The sequence below is a fragment of the Tachyglossus aculeatus genome, chromosome 2, assembly GCF_015852505.1.
Source record: "Tachyglossus aculeatus isolate mTacAcu1 chromosome 2, mTacAcu1.pri, whole genome shotgun sequence".
Classification (NCBI taxonomy): domain Eukaryota; kingdom Metazoa; phylum Chordata; class Mammalia; order Monotremata; family Tachyglossidae; genus Tachyglossus; species Tachyglossus aculeatus.
The window spans coordinates 153368630-153376692 of record NC_052067.1 but is presented as its reverse complement, the minus strand read 5'-3'; positions in this window follow the sequence as shown (position 1 = coordinate 153376692).

Below are 8063 nucleotides of genomic sequence, written 5' to 3'. Positions count from 1 at the left end.
AAGAGCCTGGGCTTGAGTCAGAGGACGTGGGTTCTAATCCCGCCTCCACCACTTGTCTGCTGTGTAACCCTAGGCAAGGCACTTAACTTCTCTGTGCCTCATTTACCTCATCTGGAAAATGAGGATGAAGAATGTGAGCCCCACATGGGACAACCTAATAGCCTTGGATCTACCCCAGTGCTTAGAACAGTGCTTGGCACATAGTAAGCACTTAACATGTACCATCATTATTATTGTTATCATTATTAAAATTTCCTCCACCACAGAATTGTCCCATCCTGGTATTTGAGAAGGAAAGAAAAGATTATTTTCTTGGGTCATGGGTTCAAATCCCAGCTCTGCCGCTTGTCAGCTGTGTGTCTTTGGGCAAGTCTCTATTCATTACTCTATTTATTTTACTTGTACATATTTACTATTCTATTTATTTTGTTAATGATGTGCATCTAGCTTTATTTCTATTTGTTCTAACGACTTGACACCTGTCCACATGTTTTGTTTTGTTGTCTGTCTCCCCATTCTAGACTGTAAACCCATTGTTGAGTAGGGACCGTCTCTATATGTTGCCAACTTGTACTTCCCAAGCGCTTAGTACAGTGCTCTGCACACATAAGCATTCAATAAATACGATTGAATGAATGAATGAAAGTCACTTTACTTCTCTGTGCCTCAGTTCCCTCATTTGTAAAAGGGGGATTAAAATTGTGAGCACCACATGGGACAACCTGATCATCTTGTATCCTCCCCAGTGCTTAGAACAGTGCTTTGCATATAGTAAGTGCTTACCAAACACCAAAATTATTATTATTATCATTATTTTCTGTAGTACTGAACTGTAAGCACTGACAGCTGTGCACGAGGGGAGAAACAGCAGATGGGTGAGTGTGGGGCAAAGCCGGTGAGGGTAGATGATGATACTACTAATAATAATAATAATGGCATTTATTAAGCGCTTACTATTTGCCAAGCACTGTTCTAAGCACTGGGGTACATACAAGGGAATCAGATTGTCCCACGTGGGGTTCACAGTCTTCAACCCCATTTTACAGATGAGGGAACTGAGGCCCAGAGAAGTTAAGTGACTTGCCCAAGGTCACACAGCTGATAAGCAGCAGAGTCAGGATTCAAACCCATGACCTCTGACTCCAAAGTCCAGGCTCTTACCACTAAGCCATGCTGCTTCCCTAATACTGTGAGCCTCATGTGGGACATGGACTGTGGTCCAACCTGGTTAGCTTGTGTCTACTCCAGTGCTTCGTATAGTGCCTGACATATAGTAAGCACTTCACAAATACCACAGAAAGAAAAAAACAGAACTAGTCTACAGTGGTGGAAGCAATTTCAATCCACAGGGCTCTGTGCAGAACCTGTTTCATGAAGGTATAGGTTGCTACCCAAGTTGAACAGAATAAAAGAATCAGGCACCAAAAGAATGGGAAGAGTATAAAAGGGAATTCGACTGGAAAGAAAAGCCTAAAGAGAATCAAACAATCTCTCTCTAATGGCTCCCCGTTCCTAGAGAACTTCCCAGACTAAACCCTTCTTCCCTCTTCTCCCACGCCCTTCGCCATCACCCAATCGTTCTGACTTGCTCTGTTTATTCATCCCCCATCCCAGCCCCACAGCATTTTTGTACTTAGTGGAAAGACCACGGTCTTGGGAGTCTAAGGTCGTGGGTTCTAATCCCAGCTCTGCCACTTTTCATTCATTCAATTGTATTTATTGAGCACTTACTGTTTGCAGAGCACTGTACTACTACTACTAATAATGATGATGGCGTTTGTTAAGCACTTACTATGTGCAAAGCACTGTTCTAAGTGCTGGAGAGGATACAAGCTGATCAAGTTGTCCCACAGGACAGGCTCACAGTCTTAATCCCCATTTTACAGATGAGGTAACTGAGGCACAGAGAAGTTAAGTGACTTGCCGAAAGTCACACAGCTGACAAGTGGCCGAACCAGGATTTGAACCCATGACCTCTGACTCCCAAGCCCTGGCTCTTTCCACTGAGCCACGCTGCTTCTCAGGAAGTACAAGTCGGCAACATATTGAGAAGGTCCCTACCCAATAACGGGCTCACAGTCTAGAAGGGGGATTTTACAGATGAGGTAACTGAGGCACAGAGAAGTTAAATGACTTGCCCAAAGTCACACAGCTGACAATTGGCAGAGCCAGAATTTGAACCCATGACCTCTGACTCCAAAGCCTGGGCTCATTCCACTGAGCCACACTTGTCAGCTACGTGACTTTGGACAAGTCACTTAACTTCTCTGTGCCTCATTTACCTCATCTGTAAAATGGGGGCTAAAACTGTGAACCCCGCCTGGGACAACCTGATAACCTTGTATCTCCCCCAGTGCTTAGAAGAGTGCTTGGCACTTAGTAAGTGTTTAACAAATACAATCATAATTCCCAGACTAAGCCCCCCTTTTCTTTGGCTCCCACTCCCTTCCGCGTCACCACAACTTGCTCCTTTTTCTCTTCCCCCATCTCCCCGCCTCACAGCACTTATGTATACATCTATAATTCTCTTTATTTATATTAATGCCTGTTTACTTGTACTGATGTCTGTCTTCCCCCTTCTAGACTGTGAGCCCGTTGGGGCTGGGATTGCCTCTCTTTATTGTTGCATTTTACTTTCCAAGCACTTAGTACAGTGCTGTGCACACAGTAAGCACTCAATAAATAAAATTAAATGCCCTCCCTCTGCACATCCACCAAGCTAGTTCTCTTCCTCCCTTCCAAGCCCTACTGAGAGCTCACCTCCTCCAGGAGGCCTTCCCAGACTGAGCCCTCTTTTTCCTCTCCTCCTCCCCACCCCCCCGCCCTACCTCCTTCCCCTCCCCCCAGCACCTGTATATATGTTTGTACAGATTTATTACTCTATTTATTTTACTTGTACATATTTACTATTCTATTTGTTTTGTTGGTGATGTGCATCTAGCTTTATTTCTATTTATTCTGATGACTTGACACCTGTCCCCATGTTTTGTTTTGTTGTCTGTCTCCCCCTTCTAGACTGTGAGCCCCTTGTTGGGTAGAAACTGTCTCTATATGTTGCCAACTTGTACTTCCCAAGCACTTACTATAGTGCTCTGCACCTTTTAAGCACTCAATAAATACGATTGAATGAATGAATGAATGAATATCTGTAATTGATTGATTTATATTAATGTCTGTTTCCCCCTGTAGACTGCAAGTGGGGAAAGAATGTGTCTTTTTCTTGCTCTGTTGTACTCTCCCAAGCACTTAGTGCAGTGCTGTGCACACAGTAAGTGCTTAATAAATATGATCAACTGACTAACTAGAGGCTCAGTGTGCTATGAGTGAGAGATCAAATACTTTCCTGAGATACCTATGAGGCATTATCTGACTTTGGTGGAGCATGTTAGAACTAGACCAAGTGACAGATCTCTTTACTTTTTTTTTTTTTCAGATTACTTTTTTTTTATTTTGTTTCATAGTAAGCGCTTAGTACAGTGCTCTGCACACAGTAAGCGCTCAATAAATACGATTGATGATGATCTCTTTCCAATGTCAAGGACACACCGCTGATATATCCAATGGTGACAAGACATCAGCCTCAGCCCCCGGGGGCAACACACCTAGGGAACAGCTACTAATAACCCTGAGGAGACTCAGACCATCATCCACATAAACCAACTTAAGGGCTGAATAATCGGGGAAGCCAACAAAATCGAAATAAAAACAATCTGAATATACAGAGGAGAGAACCCAATTTTAAAGATGTCTTTGAGCTGAACTTTCAAAAACAGCAAACCAGTTCAGTACACTGAGAGACTTTGACAAAATGGTCATCCAGAAGGGAATGTACTCCCCCAGGGTCAAGATATTTAATGGTTTTTGGTGTCAATCAATCAATGTCGTATTTATTGAGCGCTTACTGTGTGCAGAGCACTGGACTAAGCGCTTGGGAAGTACAAGTCGGCAACATATAGAGACGGTCCCTACCCAACAGCGGGGTCACAGTCTGGAAGGGGGAGACAGACAACAAAACAAAACATTTAGACAGGTGTCAAAATCATCAAAATGATCACTCCATTTCAGTTCACCAAATATGAGCTTTCTGGGTATCGGCTGTTGCCCATTCTCTTTCTATGTTTCAACCACTGAAAGTGTGATGTGGAAAACATTTTTTTGATGCTGGTGGTTTGACTATGTGGCCGAGAAGCAGCGTGGCTGATTGGAAAGAGCAACGGGTTGGGAGTCAGAGGTCATGGGTTCTAATCCCGGCTCCTCCACTTGTCAGCTGTGTGACCTTGGGCTAGTCACTTCACTTCTCCGTGCCTCAGTGACCTCATCTGTAAAATGGGGATTAAGACTGTGAGCCCCACGTGGGACAACCCGATTACCTTGTATCTACTCCAGCGCTTAGAACAGCGATTGGCACATAGTAAGGGCTTAACAAATAAATAAATAAATTATGATTATTATTATGTTTCTGAATGTATATAGTGTATGGATATGGATAGTGTATGGAGAAGCAGCTTGGATCAGTGGAAAGAGCCCGGGCTTTGGAGTCAGAGGTCATGGGTTCAAATCCAGGCTCCGCCACTTGTCAGCTGTGTGACTTTGGGCAAATCACTTAACTTCTCTGTGCCTCGGTTACCTCATCTGTAAAATGGGGATTAAAGCTGTGAGCCCCCCGTGGAACAACCTGATCACCTTGTAACCTCACCAGCGCTTAGAACATTGCTTGGCAAATAGTAAGTGCTTAACAAATACCATCATTATTATATGGTGTTGATATTAATCATAGAAGTAAGGCTAATCTGGAACTGGCAAGGTCTGCTGCAACTTGGGTAATAATAATTGTGGTAGAGAAGCAGCGTGGCTCAGTGGAAAGAGCCCGGGCTTTGGAGTCAGAGGTCAGGGGTTCAAATCCCGGCTCCGCCAATTGTCAGCTGTGTGACTTTGGGCAAGTCACTTAACTTCTCTGTGCCTCAGTTACCTCATCTGTAAAATGGGGATTAAGACTGTGAGTCCCCCGTGGAACAACATGATCACCCTGTAACATGCCCAGTGCTTAGAACAGTGCTCTGCACATAGTAAGCGCTTAATAAATGCCATCATTGTTATTATTATTATTATTTGTTAAGCACATAATGTGCCAGACACTGTACTAAGTACTGGGACAGATACGAGGTAATTGGTTTAGATCCAGTACCTGCCTTGGCTCACAGTTTTCATCCCCATTTTACAGATGAGATACCTGAGGCTTAGAGAAGTGAAGGGACTTGCCCAAAGTCACACGGGGACAAGTGGAGAAGCCGGGATTAGAACCCATGACCTCTGGCTCCCAAACCCTTACTCTTTCCACTAAGCCACGCTGCTTCTCAGCCACATCAAAACAATGGTTTCCACATCACACTTTCAGTGGCTGAAACATAGAAAGAGAATGGACGACAGGCGACACCCAAAAAGCTGATATTGGGTGAACTGAAATGGAGTGATCCTAAACAGGGGTACAGAAGAAGCATTTTAAAGCTACAATTCGGCAAAATCTCAGATGATGTGGTGACCAGTGAGAAGCTGAGAGACAGCTGTAGAAGGTGACTCGGAGCATCTAGGAGTGCTACATCAAAAATACGATGGCTTTTGGAGGAAAGAATTTCGGAAGTTGGTGACACCAAGAGAAACAAAAAATGGGGCCAAGTCCAGGGGGTAAAAAATGCACGAGGAAAGCAAAGTCAATACTTCCATTCACACCGTATGTCCACCGTATCAGTCACACATCAACACATCACACTTGCACACTCTGAGAAAAAACTTACTCTTAGTAGTAATCGATCAATCAATCAATCAGTGGTACTTACTATTACTACAAATAATAATAATGACATTTATTAAGCGCTTACTATGTGCATAGCACTCTTCTAAGCACTGGGAAGGTTACAAGGTAATCAGGTTGTCCCATTTTTGGCTCACAGTCTTAATCCCCATTTTACAGATGAGGTAACTGAGGCCCAGGGAATAATAATAACAACGATGGCATTTGTTAAGTGCTTACTTTGTGCAAAGCACTGTTCTAAGCGCTGGGGGGGGATACAAGGTGATCAGGTTGTCCCACGTGGGGCTCACAGTCCTAATCCCCATTTTACAGATGATTTAACTGAGGCCCAAGGAAGGGAAGTGACTTGCCCAAAGTCACACAACTGACAAGTGGTGGAGCTGGGATTAGAACCCATGACCTCTGGCTCCCAAGCCCTTACTCTTTCCACTAAGCCACACAGCTTCTCAGGAAAAGGGATTCTATCAATCAGTCAATGGTATGAGTGCTTACTGTATGCAGAGCACTGTACAACAGAGTGGGCAGACACAATCTTTGCCCAGAAAGATCTTACAACTACAGGGATGACAGGTTTTAAAATAGATTAGGGATAGGGGAAATAGGAGAGCATAAAGATATATACTTAAATTCTGTGGGGCAGGGCTGAGAATCCAAGTGTTTAAGGGGTAACACAGCCAAGTGCATAGTCGATGCCAAGGAGAGGATAGATAGGGGAAACAAAGGACTTTGTCTGGGGAGGCCCCTGGGAGGAGGTGTGATTTTAGGGAGGTTTTGAATGTGCGGAGAGTGGTGGACTGTCGGATATGAGTCCATATGAGTCTCCCAGGCCGGAGGGAGAACGTGACAAGGGATTGGTGGCAGGGTAGATGAGATTGAGGTACAGAGTGTAGATTAGGGTTAGAGGAATGGGGCGCACAGGTTGGTTGTACTAGAGAATCAATCAATCAATCAATCGTATTTATTGAGCGCTTACTTTGTGCAGAGCGCTGTACTAAATGCTTGGGAAGTACAAGTTGGCAACATATAGAGACGGTCCCTACCCAACAGTGGTCTCACAGTCTAGAAGCGGGAGAATGCGCTGACTGAATGGTTTAAAGCCAATGATAAGGAGTTTCTGTTTGATGCAGAGGTGGACGGGCAACCGCTGGAGGTTTCTGATGAGTGAGGAGATCCGGAGCTTTAAAGAAAAATGATCCAGGGAGCAAAGCGAAGGTTGGCAGTAAACATAGTGGAGAGAGCACACACCTGGGAGTTAGAAGGTCATGGGTTCTAATCCCAGCTCCACCACTTGTCTGCTGTGTGACCTTGGGCAATTCGTTTCACTTCTCTGGGCCTCAGTTACCTCATCTGGAAAATGGGGATGGAGACTGTGAGCCCCACGTGGGACAGGAACTGTGTCCAACCCGATTTGCTTGTATCCATCCCAGCGCTTAGTACAGTGCCTAGCACATAGCAAGCACTTAAAGAATTCTATAATAATAATTATTATTAAGAGGAAGTGGATGCAAGAAGCACAGACAACTAACTCAAGGAGTGTGGAAAGGAATAATAATGATAATAATGATGGTATTTGTTAAGTACTTACAATGTGCAAAGCACTGTTCTCAGCGCGGGGGTAGATACGAGGTTATCAGGTTGTCCCACGTGGGGTTCACAGTCTTTATCCCCATTTTACAGATGAGGGAACTGAGGCCCAGAGAAGTTAAGTGACTTGCCCAAAGTCACACAGCTAACAAGTGGCAGAGCTGGGGTTCGAACCCATGACCTCTGACTCTAAAGCCCGGGCTCTTTCCACTGCGCCACAGCTGAGAGAGATGGGGTGAAAAGTGGAGGGTGCCATCCAGTCCACGGAAGGGTTATTTTAGTATAGGAGATAAATGGGCATGCTTGAAAGCAATGAAGAAGGACCCACTGGGGAATGAGCAGTTGAAGATGGAAGTTGGGGTGGAAAGAAGAGAAGAGGAAATGTTTGCTAAAATGGGAAAGGATGGAATCAGAAACACAGGTGGAAGAGGTAGAATTTGTGAGGAGGTGGGACACCTCCTCTTGAGCTGCTGCTGGGAAGATTGGAAGAGTTGAAGAGGGGGCAGGAGAAGGGAGGGATTGGAGAGGAGCAGGGGAGGTTTGGGGGCAACCACACCTAATGGTTACAATTTCTTCATCAAAGCATATGGCCAAGTTATTAGGGGCAAGTCCTTACTGTCTGCAAAGCACTGTTCTAAACTCTGGGAAAGAATATCCTAATGGAAATTAG